At 24.7% G+C, this 24709-nt stretch overlaps 1 protein-coding gene across 1 annotated transcript in view; it reads right to left on the bottom strand.

The window, feature by feature from the left end:
* The window catches only part of LOC129607969 (MATH and LRR domain-containing protein PFE0570w), a 63272-nt gene that overhangs the window by 23752 nt on the left and 14811 nt on the right, over positions 1-24709 (bottom strand). Inside the window, exon 2 of the mRNA XM_055519250.1 lies at positions 10056-10089. The gene's annotated coding sequence lies outside the window, so the exon portion shown is untranslated. The remainder of the gene's footprint in view (positions 1-10055; positions 10090-24709) is intronic.

Genomic DNA, 24709 nt, shown 5'->3' with positions numbered 1-24709 from the left:
CAAAGTGCGACTATTGCAAATTTCACCGCGAAAAAAAACTTCAATTTTTATTACAAATTTGAATTGCTTATCATAGCAGGAATTTTTTAATTTTAAAAACGCGCCATCTCTTTGTGATGAAAAATACGCTTTAATGAAACACAACACTTCGGTATCACAAAGGAAAGCATCAATTACAGTGGTGGCTATATTTCTTACACTCTTAAAGTTTATTTCAATTATAATTTCAATATAATGATTCATTTTTCGGAAAATGAAACAATAAACAAAAATTTAGTATCGTCACTATTTAAGAAAAAAAAACAGTAAAAAAACTGAGCGAAAAACATGATACCAAATTGGAATTTCTAAACGCCCTCAAAAAATTGTTACGAGTACATTTTTGCTATATAAAATCAAAAACAAGATGAATAAAAGTTAAAAAAAAAAAATAAAATATTTGCCGTCATCAATAATTTTTTATTAAATAATGAACTACAAGTTTAAAAAACGCTATTTTTTTTTATCGTCAACTGTTATCGGTAATTTGCGAAATATTAGAGGTGGGTTGCCGTTTTTTTTTATATTTTCTTTGTTTAAACTATTTCAAATTGTGTTGTCTTTTTTGTTTTATTATTCATGTTTCTTCAATAATTAAAGGGTGGAACAGTTTTCTTTTTTATTAATTTTTTTTTTATTATCACAAAGTTAAACAATTCGAACTTCTTTGAAAAATAATAATCATTATGTAAGAATAATATTTGCAATTATTTTATAACATAGTAAATTGTGCTTTTTTGATATAATTAATAGAATTTTTACTTGAAAAATGCAATAAAATAAAATGTAATTTGAAATCACAATGTCTTACTATACTCGAAACAAGTTTTTACTGAAATATAGGCGTACTGGTGTATACTCAAATATAGTATGCTGGTGCATCATATTAGTGTAGCTGTTGGCGACTAAAGCGAATCACCTATTGATAGTAAAATTTATGGTAAATTATTTGAATTTTCAGAATAAACTTTGTTGTCCTATCAGCTAATTAGTTTTGATTCACATACAAGCATAAATATTTGATTTAATAGAAACATATCGTTTTAGAAAATTGAACGGTGTTAAATTTGAATTTTAATTATGACATATTCTATTCTCTATTCAAATTAAGTAAGTGTCACCTACCGTATTATTAAAAATTTAAAATAAAATTTATTAACACAACAAACATGACAATTATCTGGAACGTCAATTGGATTTTTTCAGTTAATGAATCGGTTTCAAGAAAGCAATTAAATTAAGAACTGCAACTTAATTCAACGCTGTAAATAATTTTATTCCCATTCAGTTTGGGTTTGCGAAAGAAGTTTCAACTGATGATGCTTTACTGCAGTTCTGTTCTAACATACACAGTGGAAAATAATAGAATAATTAATTCATTTTTTTATAGAATAATGTTATTAAACAAAAAAAACATAATATATGCACTGAGGTCCCTACTATTTACGAATTTGAATTATGTTTGACTACGGGTTATATAGCGGTGGTCTTATACCTTCCTTCTTTTTACGTTTTTGCTAATTTTTGTTTTTTTTTTTTTTCAAAAATGAATCTAATTACTGTTTGTGCCTCTCATAGTAAAAAACTCTACCCTAACTAACTCTCCACTATCCTTTTTATGCCTTATCAAATGATGACGAGCTTGCTAGACAATCTGATAGCCGCACTTTTGTGTATCTAAATGATGACTCTTTCATGCAATATTAGTTTGCGTGGTAACTGATGCTTGGCCTAAACAATTCGTCTGATATATTTTTGACGTTTTTTCTATATTAACTAATTAATTTGTGTTTTAAATTGAACAAATATATTTAATATTTTCAAAAAGAGAAGGCGCGCCAAAATTTATTCAATATGAAAATATGTTAATTTGTTATTAGAGTTAGACATGAAATTGAAAATATATTCCAACAAAAACAAAAATTTAAATATTTTTAACAACTGCAATATCCTTCAAAATTATGAAACTAATTTCGTTCGATTTCTTCGAAATAAAATTTTTATTTTTAGTTTAGAATGACGCGTTTTACATGACGTTCTTATATAGAATATTTTCATTGTTCACAATTGCAAAATATATTGGAAAATTTCAATAATTTTTTGGGGGCGTAAATTCTAGATTATTATTTTTAATTTTCTTTTACTATATTATAAAATAAAATGAAATACAAGTGAAATTTGAAAATAAATGACATTAAATTAACATTTTTTCTATAGTTTTACGTGTTTTAAAATGATATGCTTATTTTCTATGTGTACAACAATTTAAATTTCATATTGTTACAATAACTTCTATGAAGGACCTTAAAGCTAACTAACCTGTAAATATTAATTTATTTCCAATTTAATTATAATTATGATATAAGAATTCTTGACTTATAATTATAATATACGAATAAGAATACATTATTTATTCTACGTTTCTTAATTCACTTTGCACAAATTCTTAAATGAATTAATTTTCGTTAAATATTTTGAATTCCTAATAAACCACATAAAATACAAGTATTTTAGGTTTCTTTTAAAATTAAAACTTAATTTTAAAAGTTATTCATATCATTATTTTAATCATTAAATTGTAATTCAAAAAAGGAAATCTTTTTTTCCCAGAAATTAATCAAATAAAAGTTGAATTTTCAACTCTATAATTTGTAATTGTACCTTTAACTTGTAACCAAATAATTTATAAAATAAATTATTTTTTTTTCTACCTGAATAATGCTATAGGTATTTGTACCTTTATTTCAAAATAAATTATTTAAAAATAAATAATATTGTAATATAAATATTTTATGTGGGATCACGTTCATTTCATTATTTTATTATATTTATTATTTTTTTAAGCTATATATTATAATACTTTAACAAAAAACATGGAATAAAGCCGATCACATCCTTCAAAAATTATTGTACGTGATCAATGGTATATTCACAAAACTCACAAAACGTAAAAATTACAAGGTATGCCACATGAAATATTTAAGTTTCAAATCATAATTTGGCCGCTAAAGTTTTGTAAGTTGAAAAGAATTTTTTCCTCTTTAATCTTTTTATACCCGTACGAACGTATGTTCGAAGGGTATACTAAATTTGCCTTACCGTTTGTAACGCTAAGAAATAACGGTGTTAGATATAGACTCAAGTGTATGTTTTTGATCAGCGTCAAATTCTGAGTTGATTTAGCTTTGTCTGTCCGTCCGTCCGTCCAACGATAACTCAAAAACTAATTGAGCTAAGTTCACCAAATTTTCACAAATGATTAATTGTAGTAAGTGCCAGAACTCTATTTAAATTGGACGTGATCGGGGTACCGGTTCGGGTAGCTGCCATACAACTTCAAAATTTATTTGGCTATATCTCAGAAATTATAAAAGTTGTGGTATTGAAATTTCACACAAACGAATATATTAATAGGGCGAATGTGTCTCATAAAAGTCGTTGAAATTACTTGGCTCCTTCTGGTACCTGCCATACAACTTCAAAATTTATTTGGCTACATCTCAGAAACTATAAAAGTTGTGGTATTGAAATTTCACACAAACGAATATATTAGTAGGGCCAATGTGTCTCATAAAAGTCGTTGAAATTACTTGGCTCCTTCTGGTACCTGCCATACAACTTCAAAAGTTATTTGGCTATATCTCAGAAACTATAAAAGCTGTGATATTGAGATTTCACTCAAGTGAATATATTCGTAGGCCCGATTTGCTTGATAAAATTCGTTAAAATTTCTTGGCTCCTTCTGGTACCTGCCATACAACTTCAAAAGTTATTTGACTATATTTCAGAAACTATTAAAGCTATGGTATTGAAATTTCACACAAACGAATATATTAATAGGGCCAATGTGTCTCATAAAAGTCGTTGAAATTACTTGGCTCCTTCTGGTACCTGCCACACAACTTCAAAAGTTATTTGGCTATATCTCAGAAACTATAAAAGCTGTGATATTGAGATTTCACACAAGTGAATATATTAGTAGGGCCGATGTGCTTGATAAAATTCGCTAAAATTTCTTGGCTCTTTCTGGTAGCTACCATACAACTTCAATAGTAGTTTGGCACAACCAGTATTTTGAAAAACACATAGTACTGAAATTTTGCATAAATTAATATGGTAATACGGCAACTTAAAGTCATAGTCTGCCTCATAGTTAGTTATGGCACATTAGTTATTCGCACATAGGATAACAAATTCGTACGGGTATCACAGAGTTGACAAGGTCAACTCTACTTTTTTTCTCGTTTAAATTATTTTTGAATTAAGCAACAATATAGACATAGTTTTGAGGTTCTAAATAATGTGAATATATTTTGTGAATCAAAACAAAGTGTTATATATAAAAAAAACTATTATACACGAAGAAAAGTGTTATACACATATACTTTCTTTACGTACGTAAATATGTACAATGTATACTAAAAAAGCTCCGGCAGATCTTCATTAACGAAACACTCTGTAAGCATAAATTCACGCATAACATTAATACACGTTCAATTTCGGAAAGCATTACCAATTTTTTAAAATTTTTATTTTATTTCATATTTTTGATTTTTGTTTTTTTTTAATAAATTCGTCACTGCATTAGTCAATCATATCGAATTCATATTATTATTTTTTTGGTTTTTACTGGTTGATTGTATACGGGTTCAACATTTTATTGCTTTACTAAAAAAAAATTTTTTTATTAATATTTTTAATTTTAACCTTGCTTTTTTACACGCAAATAAAAACAATCAAAGTTAATTTTAAATTTATTAAAAATTTTAAAAATTGATTTATTCTTTTTGGAAAAATTGCAAAAGATTTAAAAAACTTGACCGTATACTTATTAAAAATACAAAACTTTATTCATTATGACATTTAATAAAATAACAATCAAATCATAATCGTTGGCTACAAGCATATATGCTTTCATACACAATAACTTATTAATAATTATGGATTTTGAAACCGATAATTGAAAAATTTGGCTAAAATTAGATTACCTATGCACAGTAAAGCTTTGTTTTCATAAATGAAATACTGCCAAAGCAAAAACTATGTATGTATATGGAAATGTATATTGAATAACATTTTTGACAACTTACTTTTAACACTTTTCACTAAGCATACATCGCGATATACTGCGTTTATGAAAGGGTCTACAATAATAAAAAAAATGTATTTAAACCAGAAACTTCTCTGTCAGACTATACTCAGACAAAATAATTGAACAGAGAAAAATCTTTCTCTTTTAATTTGCCCATTCTTCAATACATCAACAAGCGTTTTAACTATAATAGAAAATATTAAAAAATTAATTACAAAATATCTTGAAATATTTTCCAAATTTTATCACCGATAACTGCAGTGCTTTTTTCATACTAGTACATTGCAGTACTGTTTTCTTCGCAGTAGGCCGTTCCGGCTACTTAAGTTGAGTTTTCGAATACACATATGTATATGTATGTACTTTGAAAACCATTATATACAACGTCATCCTGATCGTATTTCTCCAAAATACCTAAAGTTTTTCCATAAAGATTATTAAATTAAAGACAAATTAAAAGTATCTAGATTAAAGTACACATTTTAATGCTCGTGTAATTATTAAAATGTAAGGTCAATTTAATATATGATTTATAGCTCTTATAATTGACGCTAAATTAATTTAAGATATTACAAAAATTAATTATCAGGTTTCATTTTAATATTTCAAATTTTCCCTGCTTTAAAAACTAGTTAATTAATTATTAATTTTGTAATGAAAAAAAAAAGAAGAGTTAATAAAAGTAGGTCAAACACTTTTATGTGATTTTATTATATTAAGCGCACGCTTGTTTTCAAATCCATATTTACTTTTTTTCTGTTTGACTCTAAATAAATGTTAATTCAATATTTTTTTTAAAGTGACCAACTATTTACCTTCTATGTATATTTTATTTCATATGCATATTATGCTCTTCTATTGTTGTTAAAAAGTTTTGAATATTTAATTTAATATTTCAACAGTTCATAAAATTCGCAAATAATGCAAGCTACTAACTACAATTATTATTCATTATTATAAAAACGTGTACATGCTTCAGCATAATTAAAAGATAATCTTATGAAAGTTAAGAAAATTAAACGTTTTTCATTATTGTTATTTTTATAACTTCAATTTTTTTTTTTTAATTGAATTCTCTGTTTCTTGTCGTTAATAACAAATTAAGCATAAATTTATAAATTATTTTTATATAAACTTAACGATATGGAATCTTTATATAGCGTACTTCAAAAAACCGAAAAAAAAAAATAATAAATTATGAATTCTTCATCCATCTAATCATAATTAAAATTGTAATTTTTTTTATTATTTTTTTTTTTAATTTGTCTACATACGTACATATTTTATACGGGATTTTTGAACATTATTAACAATTTATTGTTTTGCCACTTTTTCCTTAAGTAAATTGGAAGGCTTTTGCAAAAAAATCCTCCATAAAAAAATATTTCAGGGACTGGGACTGGCACAAAACCTGCACTGCAACATTCCGTAGCCAAACGGGTAAACGTTTCGGGGATACGTTTAAGATACCAAGCCGTTTAAGTTTCGAGAGGTGTATACTCTAAGCTGGTTTACAGTTCTTGTATTATAATCGTAGATCAGAATTTGACATTATTGTTGTATATTAAATTTGTTGTTCTCTGATTTGTTATAGTATAAGTGTGTGATAGATTAACTTCGCATGTTTTTAAGAGTAATCATATTGTATTGTAAGTATTAACCGAAACTTCTATACTATAACTGATTTTACTATGTAGAAGACTGTTATAGATATTACGATTGAAGCTATGTTGTTCTCTGTTAGAGATTTTTCTTAAAATACCTGCAGTTCTTTTAATTGTCTTTAATAAATTATTTATAATTGAGTTCCAATTCAGATCATATTCGATTATAATACCTAGGTATTTCAAGCTGCCCTTCTCTTTAATTTTTTCTTATTGTATTTTAATGTGATGTTACTTTTATTTACTTTCAATAAAATGTAATTCGTATTATATACGTTTACTGTTATTCTCTTGTTAATTTTTAAATTCTGGAAAAATGCCATTTTACAGTGCTGAGTTTATAAATTTAGGTTTTATTAGGTCATCTTGCAGTTACTTGAGCGATTCAACATCACCAATTGCATATGCTTCATGAGGTGTATTAAATTTTAAATTTCTTGAATTGTGCGAATACCGGATGCGAGCACCTCATTATTCCATCTTCGTCATTTTATCAGTCTTCACTTCGGCCTACAATCATTATTTTTTTTATGATCATATCGACAATTATTATTTAATTAAAGTTGATAACTTTTTACCGACCGTATTGTGTATACAATAGGTATAGGTTATGTGATGGCAACAAATTTTGCATATCGAGATTTCGGTGGAAACGTAATTCTCCATAGTAGGGAAGTATAAGTAAACTATTTTTAGCAACATGTCGGTCTGTCGGTCTGCTGTTTAACTCCAAAAACTTAAGTATTTAAGTGTATACAAATTGAGTTTTCTAAAAATTATCCAAATAATTGTTGTACGCAAAGAACAATAATTATTTGGCCATTTGTCTATGGGAATTTCGGCAATATCGCTACTTTAATAACATACTCCTAAACAATACGATATCGTTAATAATTTCACTATCGTTATTTTTTTTTTCAAAGAAAATTTAAATAATAACAATAAAAAAAATTGAATTATGCAATCATTCAGGTATTCATTTTTCATGTCAGTTTTATAAGCGATTTTAATTTTTTTTTTTTATATCTTATCTCGTATCTTATGAAGTGTGCGATAATAACGCAAGAAGGCTTATTCATATTTCAATCAAATAATTTTTTTTTTCTTTTTATTATTTTTGATAAATAAAAAATTTAAAAGTTGATTGCAACCTTGTTTAAAATTTTGACATATAGATGGCAAACATTTGTACACAAAGCAAATGAAAAAAATTGTGGAAACTTTTTTAATGAATATCTAAGCCTGCTTATTAAATTTGTTAAGCATATCGCAAGTACCTATGTACATACATAAATACATATATGCATAAAAAGTGAAATAAAAAGTGTTGTGATTAGAGTTCATATAACAACTATACAAAGTCATTGACTCAATTTAATTCTTACAAAAAAAAAAAAAAGAAAAAAATAAGTAATTGGAAAAAAAATTAGAGTTTTAATTGTAAACTAGGCGCGTTGTAAGTTCAAGGTCAATTGATAAAATTTAAAGGTAATTGTTATTTATTTATTTGTTTTTTTTTTCAATAATTTAAAAAAAAAATATTTCCATGAAAAATTCAATATTTCTTTTTTATGAGATTTATTGTAGGTAACGAAAGAGTCTATCAATTATTATAAAGTGAGAGTAAGAGAATAAAGTAGATTTCTTTTTTGTAACTACCTTCAAAGAAATAGAGAGCGAATACTCAAATTTATGCTGCTTCTATACACACATGTGTACAATGTACATACATAAAGTTAAAAGTATAAGAATACAATCTAAATCTAAGGCATTAGGTAAATTACAATATTACGATATTATTTTTCTTGAAAACGGTATATGTACTATTTATAGATAACAAAAATTTTAATTCAATTTATTTACATATGTGTTTTTATAATTACATAAGTCTATGAGCTGTATACACATACAAATGTACACACATACTTATGTATAAGCATTATTTATTTTCCTTTTTTTTTGACAAAAGAATAAGATCATTGGCATTTCAAGGTCATTTATATTTTGTACAAACAAACATAAATAACATTGAAATATTTTGGAAAAATAGAAATATATGTATGTATGTATGTATATAATTTTCAATTTCAACATAGATAAACGAAAATTTTATTAATTCAATTGATTTTTTTTATTGAAATATAAAAAAAAAAATTTGAACATTATATAATTTTATGTAAACGCGTATAATAATTAATAAATATACTAATATTGTATTTACATACATCAAATACATGTCATTTAAACTAATATTAGCGTTCCAACTAAAGGTTTATAACACTTTTAATTCTGAAACACAACAATTTAGATTTGTAATACGTAACTTAATAGCTGGCTTTATATTGTTTTCTTGTAGCTGGCCTACAAGAAAATGATTTATCCAACATAAACAAATTTTTGAAATATTTTATAATTATTAATGAAATTAAAAGAGAATTAATATAGTAGTAATAATATTTTCGGATATATTCCAAATTATTTTCAAATTTTTAAAATAAACTCCCGATATGAATGAAAATATAAAGTTCTTAATGTAGGCATTCCCTTCTTTCAGCATAGTCAAAATGATTTTCATTTGACATTTACCAAGCATTCGGTGTTGCAACTGACACACGTCAATCGTTTGATATCGTAATTTATATCAAAATTGTCGTCAACATTATGAAAACCGGCAATTTTTTTTATAAGTTTTTAATTTTGTGTTATTTTAGGTTAGTTTTTAGTAGGCTTTGGATATTCAACGATTGTGAATGAATATACCGAGGTTTGTAATACAGTTTTTGGTTTTTATAATAGTAAATAGGCCCGAAACCACTTATTTGATTTTTAAATGGTAAATTTTTCTTTTACGAAAAACAAAATGACAACCAACAACTAATGACAATTGCAACTATCAAATAGATTGTTGCCGTCATTTGACTATACCAAAATCAGTGTTTACAAGCTAATTTTTACGACTATAATAACAGGATTTTCCTTTTTTTAAACTTTAATGTTTAAGTATTACAATTATTTGCAACAATTTAGAAATAACTTAATAAAATAATAATTGTATTGCAAAATAAACTTTCCAATAGACCTAAAACTAAACAATAGCATTTTAATTATTAAAAAACTTTATTCTTATACAAAGATTATAAAAAAATTTAAAAACAATAAATTTTCATTTCATCACTTCCTTAATTTTAAATTCGAAACTTAATAATTTAAATTCAATATTTTAGAATAAAAACAATTATAAATAAGAAAGTTTTACTTACAACAAAGTTATCCATCCGTATATTAAAAAGAAACCTGAAAGAAAAAAATTGAAAATAATATTAATTGTACTGTGCTGCAAATTTTCATCGTATATTCAAAATGATTTACATATTTCAAGATATGCTACAGTTAGAGTAATTTTAGTAAGGAACTATTAATAGTGCACTTATTTTTATTGAGATTAATCTGCACTGTACACTACCAATGAGTATTGTACAGTGTATAGCATTCAAATATTTTGCAAATTTATAAATTACATAAAACTCTAGCATTTTTGTGATAAAAATTTACAAAGTTACAACAACAGTTTTCTCGTACAAAAAGTAAATAATTAAATTTTGTTTCACAAAAATAACATTGTCGACTAGGAGTTCCTTAAGTACGACACAAAAATAAGTTCGTTACTCACATATACAATTATTTCATTGTAATCTAAAATTTAATATTAAGATCATGTAAGGAAATGTAATTAATATTAACAATCAATGTAAATTTGCATATTTTAAAAATCGAAATACTTATTTCGATTATAGTATTATTGACCTTGTTTCTATTTCTCTATTTTATTTCATAATTCAATAGTTCAATATAGAGTTGTAATAAATGTGATACGAATCTTTAAGTATGCAATTTTTTTTTTATTTTTATTTTGCCCTATAAATACGAATACCTATATAATATTAATTTATTTTTGCCCTCATTTTTATCAAATTACACATTATTTTTATACAAGCTATAATTTATAAAATTTAAAACTACGATTATGTTATACATAGGGCTTAAATATATAACTACTAGCTATTAAATTACTGAAATTTTAAAATTGTATTGCACGTAATATGAAATAGACTAAGAGTATAATGACAATTTCTTTGAATTTCTTTTTTCGAAATTTTAATATTTTATTTATATGAACGGCATTTATGAAGTGATTTAAGTGACGAAATGGAAAACACTTAAATTTGACAACGATTTCTTAATCCATGTATTGTGCACGAAAATCTCGTTAATATAAGGAGTATTCCAAATCCCAAAGGTTTTGCTTCCGAGACCGAGATTGTAATAAAGATAAGGAATTTTCGAGAAAATCAAAATGCTGTTGCAAAATAAATTGCTCACCAATACAGAGGCCTTGTATGAAGAGTTCACTATTTAAACTTATATAAAAATTTATCGTACTTCTACCTTTATCAATAAATGAAATACCGAAATTTTTAAAATTTTAATGCATTTCATTGAAAACTGTTATATTAAAAACAAAATTTTTTAATAACTGAAGAAGGAACGAAAAAAACAATTTTTACTTTAAAAACAATATTAAAATCAAATATGATATTGAAAAATTTAATTGAATTTGCACCGTAAAAAGTAATTACTATTTATGTACATAGGTTAATTAAGTTGAAAAATAAAATTTGTCCAAAGTTGAAACAAAGTTGAAACGTCCACCTTTTTCGTATCCATATAACTACACGTTTCATATTTGATTATTCACCAAAGTTTATTGATTCAAATTTTGTGCGAATGTAGAAAATATTGCAATAACCTCTTGATCTATGTGCGTGAAAATGTAGAAAGCTATATATAACTAAAAGTGGATGAAAAAAAATTAAAATGTAAATTGATATTTCAATTAAATTGCAGTTTAGATCAGTTTTTAATAACCATTTTGTTTTTTTTTTCTTTGGTTTTTTATTTTCCGATCTTCATAATACAAATTGTTGTTTTTTACATTTTATTGTGAAAAATTCACTTTTAAAGCTTTCTTTGAAAACGTCATTTCCACAAAAATAAATAAATATACAAAACATAAATAGAAAACAATTTTTTTAACATACAGGGTTGTTTCGAAATTAATATTTCATATGTGTCGATAATTTCACGGGAATTTGTTTTTATTGTAAATAAAACTCAAATTTCAGAGTAATTTTTAAATTAAAAACTTGCTGCAAATATTCCAACATTTCTTTGAGCTTTTTTATTAGTAATAGAAATGATAGTGAGATTTTTATTGGGAGTGACAAAAGCATAATGATGTGTTGTAAAATATTATTTTCAAAAATTGAATTCTATCCACCTATACAAATGCACATCTATACATATGTATATAATGCCGCTAAAATTTTATATGACAATATCATAATTATAAAGCACCCTGTTCACAAGGTTCAATGTGTTTTGGAATAGTAATATGTATATATAATGTAAAGTGTTCATTAAAATGAAAAATTGATATTTTGGTTTTTATTTCATTAGCTCTCTTAAATTAACGATCATTGAACGAACAAAATATGTTTAACAATAAAAAGAAAAAAATTTCCAGATTTTCATTTCATTTCTTTTCAATGAAGAAAATTTTAGAAAATGAATGAATAAAGTGAAAATAAAATCATAAAAATATTCAACTCATATCTACTCTCACGTAAAACAATTTTAGTTATGACTGTAAAGAAAAATGAATTTCTAAAAAAAAAAAAGATCGATTGATAAAATTGGTAAATAGTAAAATACTTTTGTTGAAATGTTTGTGTCCATTCATGGATAATTGTAATTTGCGCATGCACAAAGCATAATTAAAATAGGTTACAGCGCTATATGCTTTGAAATTAGTTGAAAAAATATTACAAGATTTGTGATAAAATGACATTTGTTGCGGTCACCACCACCTATGTACATATTAAAGAAAATAAAATCATTCCAATTTGTCAAAACTAGTTTTTTTTTGTATTTTAAATACTCTTTAAATTAAAACTTTTTAAATCAAACATTTTTTTAAAAACTCGTTCAATTGTTAAGAAATTGTTTAAAAAAATTAAATGTCAATTTAAAATTTTTATATTGAATTTATTTTGACATTTACATATGTATAATGAATTAATTAAAAGTTCTTATTATTTTGCCACATTAAGAAGCTGAGTTTTAAATTTTTCTCACTTCTTTGGCTGAGGAACCAGCCTTAGAAGATTGGAGAACTTAACCAAATAAATCAAATACACACAATAATTATTTTTGGCATTGCACTGACATGTAACTGTGAATGGTATTTTATCCCACTCTTCAGTGATAACTCTTCTCAAAAATTTGTTCCCAGAATAACGTAATTATTTTTAATTTTCCGCTCTAAATAATACCAAAGAATTGTAAAGATGAATTAAACTGTTTTAGAACATTATGGAATAACAATTCCTTCACAATTCTCCCAGCATGTTATTGATGGAATAATTTTCTAAAAATTAAAATATCGGTTATTAGAGTAATTTATGCGAAATTAATCAATGTTCTAAATTTTTAATACACATGCAGTCATTTAGAATGCGTACACGTACATATTTATGTAGAGAATCTATCTTATCAAAAAAACATTAACGATTAATTGGTGATAATAAACTGATAACACGATATTGTTTTTGTACATAATATGTGACAAAAATGACCGAAGTTCTATAAATTTTATTTTGTACTTCACATGTATAATAATTATTATTTGGTTTTAATCATTAATAATTAATTTTAAATCAAATTTGTTTGCCCTCAAAACCTTAAACTCGTAATTTATTTAAAATATTCACAATGAAATAAGCACCTTTTGTTTATGCACTTACGCAAATTATACCCATTAGAAAAAAGTTAGTTAAATCTAGTATGATATTTTGTTGAAGATGGAAATTTAAGTTAGTCAAAAATTTTTTATTAATGAATATTGATTGCACTTAACATATTTTTAATTATCTTTTCGGGGATTATTAAATAACGCTTAAACTATAGCTCATTTAATTATATACATAATAAATAAACAACAATAGCTGGTGTAAATAAAGTTGAATATTTATAAAAATTGCTAAAAATTGCAGAATAATTTAGTATAAGCGCTATACTCGTTAAAACAGTAAATTAAAAATTAATTGGAAAAAAGAGTGTTTTGAAGATTTTATAATAAAATTAATAACAAATTATTTGTGTTGCACGGGCTCCGAAGAAAAAAAAACTCTAAATGAATTCACATTCTAAAGTTATCAATTTCTTTCCTTAGTTATCAACTTTTAAGAAAATTATTAAATTGTCTTGAGTTTATGAATTAATTATGAATAAGTCGCCCACTATGAGTTTGTGATTTCACAAAGTTGATTTCCTAAAATTAGAATGGAAGTTTTACATAGCATGCCAACTCCGCACTTTCCTCGTTGGATTTCCTACAATAACTGGAAACAAAACTCTTCATTTCAATAGTACTACATGCACATTGACTTCTATCCATAAGAGGAATAATAGGCATAAATATTGTAATTTTAACAATTCCGACTAAAATTTTAAAATTTACTTTTCTACACAAATTTTCAAAATCAATTTTTCTATTAAATTAGTTTCAACTCCAATTATATGTATGGGCGTATATTAAAATAAGTACTTTTTTTTCCAATTCTGTTGAAAATGTGCTAAATAATTAAGTACATGTACACTTCACCTAATTACACCTATATAAAAACTGTATTTTGAAAATTATGTAGAAAAGATTTTTAAAAATTATAAATTTGTTTTTTTCTTTTTTTTTTGTTTTTTTTACTCTTATAAGCTTATATAAAAGTTAATTGATTGAAAATAGGTACAATGCTTTTATTAGACGGCTTGAAAAAAAAAATTTATTTTAAAAGGAGCCAAAGGTGCGGAAACACGATTTTTTCCTCTTATTCTATAGAAATGAGAATGAAAAAATAAAATAATTTTATTAATAGAAAATTATACTATAGCACCACATTAACCATCAAATATAACAGATAAAAAAAATTTTTGATTTTTTTTTTGTAGTTGTTATACAATAAAAAGATGCATTTTATTCCATTGTAATGACGTGAACCGCACCTTCGAAACAAAAAAATAAATTTGTTAAAATTAATTCTTATACGAGAAATACTGAAATTTTTGAATGAGAAATACGAGTACTGATGAGATCGAAAATGATCTTTGTTATTCGAGTGTATAACAATTGCATTCCAATACTGAAAATATACTTTTGTTGTCTAGCAAGAAATTAAAATTTTAATTCTGTTTCAGTCTTGTCTGTTGCTCAATAATTACGTATGTAAAAATTTTTTCAAATTAAATCAAGTTCTAATAGTAACAACATGCTTCAAAACTTCATAAACACAATGAAAACAAATTATAAATTTAAATCTAAATTTCAAGACAAAATTCTTTTCTGAAGTAATTTTGATAATTTAAAGTGAATTCCAATTAAATCTCTTTTAATTTAAATATTATTTATTTAATTTAAATATTATTAATCTTAATACAATAAGTTCACTTCACGCGGCCATTGTAAATTTTAACTAGGTTATCCAAGTCCAAAATAAGTTTTGTCTGACTGCGTTTTTTTATTTTGAAAAAAAAAAATTATTATTTAATTTTTCGACAACTTGTATAAATTTTAACATAATATTCTCAGAAAATAATTCTAGCCTTTTTTAATCAAGTCTCTAGACTGAAATAATTTTTGTCTCGTGAAAGGACACCAATAAATTATTTCATTTAATTTTTCATTTTCAACTATAATTACGGTAGCTGCAACTGAAAATTAACCCTCTAAAACATATACATATGTATGTATACGTATATGTACAATTTTTTTTTAATACTGACGTATGAGATACGAGTCTTTTCAAATAATTGCTCTTAAATTCTAGAGTTTGTTATCAAAACAGTAGATTCTATGAACTTCATAAAAATCATTAACAAGAAGAATGCTGTACTTCCATTACATTTTATTTAATCAACAATAATTGCTATTATTTAGCACGTATAACAATGTAAGACAATACCAAAATATTCATAATTATTATGTATATAATTTTGTTGTCGAAATATAATTAATAATTTGACCCTTACGGTTAAAATACACAATCACAATTCTTCCGACAAATCTTTTTAATATTTAATTTTAATTTTCGATAATTTATGTAAATACAAGCCAGTCATTATATTAAATGCATATGTACATAGATATGTGTATAAATATTTACATATATATGTATATACGTATATAAAAAAATCATAAATTAATTAATTTATGATCACTATTAAATAAAAAATTATTAAAAAAGCTTCTATTTTAAGGAATAACCATTATGATCATTTGAAAAAATATAATATGTACATATGTATGTTAATCTTTAAAAACTTTTAGCAATAATTTATTTTATTTAATGACACCAAACCATTTTAACACGAAATGTTTTGTAAATAACATTTTTTTATGTATGTATATTTTGTGAATTTTTAAATTTTAAAACGTATTCACTAAAGTTATACTGATTAGCATTATGCAAGGAAAAATGTTTCAATAATATACGATATTACATACGATATATAAAATTTATTTCATTCCCTGCTGAATCCGATTTTAGAATAATGTAATAAACACGTCCTAAATGAAGTCGATTAATTACATTTGATATTACTATAGGAAGTAGTGAAGTAAGTAAATGAAATTTAATGTTTAAATAGGTCCAATAAGAAACAATAAAATATTTGTACAATAATAACGTATACTTAATTAAATATTTTCTACCAGATTTTACTGACATAAACGGTCTCTTATACCTGATTTAATTGCTCATTCTACTCATAGAGGAGAAAAATCGAAATCTGTTGAAACTCGAGACTCCTTTTAGGGATTCCCTAAAGAAATGTTGTTCCATTGCACTAAAATATTTAAATTTAATTCTTTGTTTGCTAAATTATACCGTAATTTTAAAATTTGTAATAGCCACTCGTATGTAGGTGTGTATAATAAAATATTCAAGATTTTCTCTTAATAAATTTACCAAAAATAAAAAAATAAACACTACATGTATATTTTACGCGCAAAATTATTTTGAAAAAACGCAAAAACATTATTAAAAACATAAAATAAAATTTAACATTAAAAATTTCAGATGAATTTCTACTACACACATACATACTTACATACATACATAGTTACAAAGATTTTTTTTCGCTAACTAAAAATATTTTGACCGTCCACCGAAACGAGTTCGGGAATGTGAAATTAAATTTAATGATTTCAGATTTAAGAAAGAAAATAAACGTATACGAGTAGTAATTATTCTAAAAAGTGAAATAAACAATTTTTTTTTTACTCTTGTTAACACAAAATTTTGAAGATTTTTCACTAAATCTGTATGTCTATACATATGTACGTAGAAATGATTATATATAGTTTATGCAAAATCATTATTTTGAATTTTAAAATGAGCTTTCAACTTTACATATTAATCATGGTTATCTACTATTATTAAATAAAAATAATATGTGTATAGAAAAAACAAATTGTTTATTTTTGTGCTTGGTAATTCCCAAAGTTGTTCAGTTTTTTATGACTTTAATGGAATCGAGAAAAAATGTATAGAGCTACGTATTTTTTTTTTTTTTTATTAAAGTCGAACGAAAATGATCGTTAAATTCGTTTAAAAGCAAAGAAAAAAAAAAGCAGAAAAAAACGACAGTATGTGATTTCAAACCAGTTTTTCTCTTAATATTTGTTTATTTTTATTTTAAATACTGAAAACAGGAAATTTAATGTTTAAGGTATAATAGTTTCGAAAATTCGTTTTTAAAAAAATGTTAAGAAACCACAATGCAATGCACAATTAAAATGATGAATCATAAATGGCGACTTTTACGTACTTTGACATCTTTTAGTCCGTTGATGCAAATGACAAACTATAGATGTCAAAATATTATAACTTAAATTTCGATTTAAAGGCATGTGGTGCTTACCGAGTCAATACATCTGAAAGAATAACTGAGATACGCATAGCGTGTTTCTGACTATGCTAGAACCAGTGTTCCCGTTGGGAAATTTCAAAAGGTGCAAAAATAAGTGCAATTTCCAAAAAAAAAGTGCAAAATTTTACTTTTGCAATAACTTTGTGAAATTAAGCCGAGCTAAATAAAATACTAATATTTTTTTTTATTTTAATTATTTGCAAGAAAAAATAATGCAATTATTTTTAGAAAAATTTTTATTTTCAAAAAATTATTTAAAGATTATCACCCACTTCCTGTAAGACGTATGCGAGACGCGATAGGATATTCTTCAAAAGTTTTATTGTTTTCCGTATAGAATATCAAATTTTCTTTATTTTTATCGAAATTTTACTTTATCTTGTTTAGAAAAAAATCTGACTTTGTTGTGAAAACGTAAAAATCTTTGAAGAACATTCTATTTCGTAAAATAACTTACAATTTCCTTTGTCTTTTCATATTTATTAGAGAAACAAACATTAGTTTTGGAAAGTCAGCTAGCCAGCATCAGGTATAGTATATATTTTTTTTTGAGATTAAAAATAAGTGCAAAATTTAAAAAGAAAGTGTAAGAAAAAGAAAAGGTGCACAAGATCTTAAAAAGTGCAAATTTTTGCACAAAGGTGTCAAAACGGGAATACTGGTTATAACCACAATGACCACAATGTACACTTTTTGCAAAAACATTTTCTTGAACCTGTATGTTATTTGATGAGAGTTACCGAAATACGCGATAGATTTAGAATAAAATTTGCATGTTAACGTTTTACATGTTCATGGACCTCAATAATTCATTGATAAAAATCACTTATTTACACCCTATAATTGTTCTTCCAAACACATTTTTTTGTTGCGTCGCATACATTTAATTTTTTTTTTCTTTATTTTTAATTATTTTATTGAAACTTATGATATCATTGAATTTTTTTTTTATATTTTTAGATAAAACGAAAAACAACAGTCTAAGCTTTAAGCTAAGTAAGTATATATAAAAAAAATATTGAAAACAAATTCAAATCAAGCAAAAACTGATCGCAAAAAAACTTATAGCGGAAAAAAAAACAGACAAGAAAAAAAAATTTCTGGGTTTTTGTTAAAGTAAAAAACTGCTGTTGCCCATGGTATAAACAAACAAACAAATATAAATATTTATGTAAATATAAAACAGTGAACAAAACTCGTATCGAATTTTAATTCGTTAAACTTCCAATGCAAAACAAAAAGTGCTTAATTATTAATGAAAAATATCGCTACTTTAGAATCACCCAAATGTTTTTTTTTTATTCTTTTCAAAAATTAAAAATATTATTTCTTCTTAATTTCTCACAATGAATTTAATTTAAATATTGAATATTAATGTGATCATAAGAGTAGTCGCAGGAGGAACAAAAACTTGTAACATGTTAATTAAGTAAAATCATTAAAAATGTTGAAAAAAATTATTTTAACTTCCAACTATTAGTAATTATACATAGCAAGCCTGTATTCTTACTTAATTACAAGCTATTGTTTCAAGAAAAACTTGAAAAGGATGTACAACACTTTATTATCCAACCGTCTCTGTTTGATATACAGAGTTGTGAATGTACAACTTAAAGTAATATGTCGTTTTGGAAATTGTATTTCCAAAATCATGGTCATGAAATATCTGCGTATTTGTTTCTTCGTCCATCTAATGTCTATCCGATTATTCATTGTTTGAAAACGGAATAAGCAAGAGTTTCCGTTTAATTTGAAAACGACAGTGTAAGATTAAATTGTCGCTTAAAAACTGTAAATGTAGAATTGAGTATGGCGTCAATGTTTGTTTTAACTACGATCTCACATCGGTTTTGCAAATAAATACTGAGTTTTCTCACCGGAGCTCTTAATTCTTTGTATTGTTTGAAATACTTAATACTGTCCAAGTAATACAAATACATATTGCAATTAATTGAATGAGATGTGAATTTTTGATAAAAAGTCTTAATATTGTAAACACACACTATATACTACTATGTTTAATAGACGATAGTAAACTTAGTAGACCATATTATACAATCTCACACATGTATTTTTCTTAGTATAGCATTACCATAAAACAGACATAAAAATCTTATACTTGATATAAATTTTCTACATATTATTTTAGGAAATGAAAAAAGTGAAATTAATGCTATAGGTGTAGAAAGCCACTTACATATTATACACATTAATTAAATACATGAAATTTCTATATATACACGTTCATAGATCTGTGATGATCTCATAAAAATAAAAGTGAAAAAACAACAAAGTTTTTAATATGCCTTGGACTGTCAAGCCTTTTTTTTTATTTTATTTTCCGAAAATGGTAATTTTTCTATAAGTATAGAAAATTTATTTTTTCTTAAATTTATTTCTGTCACACAACAAACTTATTGTGGCTTAATTTTTTCCAACATAAAAATTTTCAAATATTCCGTAATTGCCATATATGCAGAATACTTTAAATTTTTGAATAATTATGTAGGTATTTAGAAAATATCCAAATATAATAGTATTAAAAACCTTTTTTACCCCTAATCTTCTAAAAATTGAGTTATCAAAACTATGCGAAAAACTGTATTGATGAGCAAAAAACGGAATGACATACATTTTTAATATTTAACATTTGTGATATGGCAGGCATCTGTGTTCCATTTAAGGGTATATAAAAATCTAAATTACTCCAAAATAAAAAGTAGTAGTTTGTAAAAAATCTAAATTACTTCAGAATAAAGAGTAGTTTAAAATTAATCTGATAAAAAATTTAATTATGCATTGAGGACTTCACATTAGTTATTGACAATTTGAAATAAAAATATAAAACCATGTACCGGAACGCTCTCAAGTACTTAGTTACATTATATAGTCTCTATAGAGCGTCTCAGTATTTTCGGTTGACTTTTTGGCGTTACATTTTTTATTGGGAAAAACGGCACAGAGGGTAGACATTTTCTCATTGTGTATTTGCCGGGCATGCCGAGACATCACAGTAGTAAAGAACGTGCAACGCGTGTTCTGCGACTGGCCCGCCCTGATGCAAAGAAGAAGACGCTTTTTATCGAAAGCATATCGGTTTGATGATAGATTAGAGCGGATTAGGAGAGCTCCCGAGAGCACCAGTGGGTGATCTGCTGAACTTTTTCAAGGGACTTGAATGGATTTAACGGGGGGGCGAGTGTGTTGTAGAGGAATACCAACCTAACTAACTACATTATATAGGCTAGTGTAATTAGGAAAGCCTATAGAGAGATTTACAGCCAAAAGGGTTATATACCCCTAAGTAAAATCCTAAGAAGTAGGTCGTTATGACATTATTTTATTGCTAACGTATACTTAAAAGTTCTAGCATTTATAAGTGTAAAAACTAATATTATTCGCCAAATAAAACTTAAAATTATTAAATCAGCAAAATAAATAAAGCTAAAAATAATAAATTTATGATAACCATTTTTAACTTATATAACATAACATTATGTATAACATAAACAGCTAAAAATGTAAAATAATTTAAGAAACAAAGCAAAACTTAAATATTACACATAGTTACTGCTTAAGCAGCACTTTATCACCATTTATCTTATTTATATAACAATAAAAATAACAAAAATTAAAATATTTTTAGCATAACATAAATCTTTTAATAATGATCTAAGCTCATATCAATATTTACGATAAGCCATAAATCTCTTCAAAATATTTTTATTAGACACTTTTATTTTGAGATTACGCTATTGTTCATCAGTTACCACAAGAGTCATAAGCTTATAGGAATTATATATATACAACTTTTTGTATTTTTTGTAATGTAACTTTCGCAAAACTAAAAAATCACTTTAACAATAAGTTAAAATTTCTCACAATTTTTTCTATTTTACATTTCCTTAAATATAATAGAAAATTTTTCTTTAAAAAAAAAATTAAATAATAGTTAACAAAAGAAACTTTTCTTATATAACAAAGTGAAACAAGAATTAATCTTTTTACCATAAATTTCCCAGTTTTTTTCTTTATTTACTTTTTTTCCTTTATTATATAAAAATTTAAATTATTAGACAAGTTATTTAACCCTTTGACAATTAAAATTCTAATAAATAATAGCAATTTCACATAGCACATAATTTATTAACAGCCTAAGTGTGTATCTCACTTTTTCATCTCACTTTTTATTCACTTTCAAATCAGAAGTTTTCGAGTGGATATTTCATTTTTCCCCAATAAGATTCAATAACAATTTGTTGACTGAACCTAACACCTTCAAAAACAAAGTGAATAAATAATGATTAGAATTTTGTGCACATTTTAGAACAAGATACGCAATACGAAAAATTCACTCGAAAATTACGTAAAAAAATGTGTGATAGTTATTCACTTTCTCTGCACTTTAAGAGTAAAATAACGAGATACACGATTACGCCTTAAATTTATTTTTTGGAAAAAATTTAGGTGATTCATGTAAATGAACTTCAAAATTTTCATGAATTTTCGTGCAATCGTGTCCAATAAATTGGCATTTTTTGTTTTTCTAATTACTGTAAATTGTAAACTCGGTCAATTTTTATTCAAAAAAAAAACGAATGTACACAAATTTTGATCATAAGAGTGTAGGCGTAAGTATGTATATAGTACAAATTCACAATATTTGAATATTTCCTAAATTCAAAGAAAATATTATAATATAAGTCCTGCATAACGATTCAATAAAACTGTCACGTTTATCACATTTACAGATTAAGTACTTATAACAAATATAGAGTTTTTGTTATATTATGTGTTTGAACGATTGAGTATTTGAAAATTTAAGTAAACTTAAAATAAATAACTGTAAATCGTAAAAGTACGTGCGTTTTGGTTTGATTTTCAAAATTTTGCACAATTTTAGCAAATGTTATAACCGCTTATCTAATTAATACTTGTAACTTTTTTTCACAAATTGTTGCGTGTAAATCCATTTAACAGTATATAATACTAGCATGACCGTAATTATGTAAGAAATCAAAGATCTTAAATGGATGATTAGCTGTTAATTATGGAAGTAACGTAAAAATTTAATCTGAAAATAAAATGACTGTATTTTATTGTTTAAAATAAAAGTCATTTTTAGACTACAGACTCAAATTAAAATTAAAATTTATATGTTATCGTATAGTATTTCTATCTGTACTTTTATCCCGTCTTAGAACACAAAAATAGAGTTTTGATCCTGATACCCCTAACGAATTATTTACTTTGTTTTTAATTTTAAAATTGTTAAATATTCAACTATTTTTTTGTCCCTTGACTTCAAAACTGCAGTAATAATGTATTCCTGTACAACTCAGCAATTACAATTTATAAGCTGAATTGTTTATTAAAGACATATTATTACAATTTTGAAATCTGGGGGACTTTTATGTCAAGTTTATTTAAATTTATGAATTTTATGCAAATTCACTCCCTTTGAGTCTCTTTTACAAATTCACGAATTAATTTATTTATTAAAATAGTTAAATGTAATGAAAGTAAGCTCAATACAAGCAAATTGTACAATATATATAAGTGCAAAATTAAAACAACAAAAGCTTACCATTTAGATTATCATACCCATTTACATATAAAATTTATTTCAATTTACATACTTAATAAAAACATTCAAAATTTGAGATTAGTTTTAATTACAAAACTTACCCTTTTGAAAATATTTCAAAGTTGATTTTATTTTAATCTCGTAAATCTATATATAAACTGATCATTTACTTCCAATTATGATAATCTTTCAACCGTAAAGGCAAAAAGCTTAAAAATTACTTGTAAAATTAAAAAATAAAAAATTCCAACTTATTAAGTATAGAATCGTGCAAAAATAATCACGACATTTAAATTTATTTTTTTCTAATTTGGTTGCTTTTTTTGCTTTAAATAATAAAATTTATTATAAAATATATTTTAATATAATATGAATTTGGACTATATATTGATTGTATCATGCCCTAAAAGCATGTCTCTTTGAAAACTTTTTTAGAATACAAATCCAATTTAAAAAGTATATTGTAAATTCACAATAGATTTTTATTATATGAAAAGAAAAAATTGAAAAGATTTTTTTTTTTTTTTAAATTCTATAACTAAAGAATTTAAAAATGCCATTAAATTAGAAAACAAAAGAGTTTTAAACCAAAGTTATCGTTCTATTTTTAAACCCCGTTTTATTAAAAAAATTTTTTTAATACTTAATATAAAGTGTGCAATAAACAACACAGAGAAATACAAAATATACCATTATGATTGTAACAAATTCGAAATCAAAATTTATTTTCCCCTATGATATAAATTTTTGCTTTTAGTATAATTTTTTGCAATTTTATTAAAAATTTAACGTAATGACACAGAAATTTTCATTTTGAGTCTAAGATTTGTGTTACTCTAGAGTCTACATTATCTTCAACGTTCTAACACTCCTCCGTCCACACTCCTATACCGTGACATCTAATTTGAATATAAAATATAAAACTAGTAATGTCACATGATCCAAGTTGCAAACCCAAAAATTTTTAATAATGTCATTATGATGCAAATTGTAAAGTTTACGTTTTGTATAAATGCAAAACAAAATCTTCATAGAGTGCATAAATTTTTTGTGTTTGTTTTTGGTTTGCAATGTATTTAAGTGTCATATTGCTACTAAAATAGATGCTTCCATAATTAAGTAAAATTTATTTAAAAAATTTTATTTAAAAATGTAAAGAATAAAACTGTCAAAACCAAATTAAATGACAATAATAATTGATGACATCTAAGTTCAAAACTATAATCCAAAATGCAAATTGTAAACAAAGCATTATTTTTGCTAAACACAACAAGATCGTTTTAT

The sequence above is a fragment of the Condylostylus longicornis genome, unplaced genomic scaffold (assembly GCF_029603195.1).
Source record: "Condylostylus longicornis isolate FDR11 unplaced genomic scaffold, ASM2960319v2 ptg000030l, whole genome shotgun sequence".
NCBI classification, from domain to species: domain Eukaryota; kingdom Metazoa; phylum Arthropoda; class Insecta; order Diptera; family Dolichopodidae; genus Condylostylus; species Condylostylus longicornis.
This window is presented reverse-complemented; position numbering and strand designations above follow the sequence as displayed.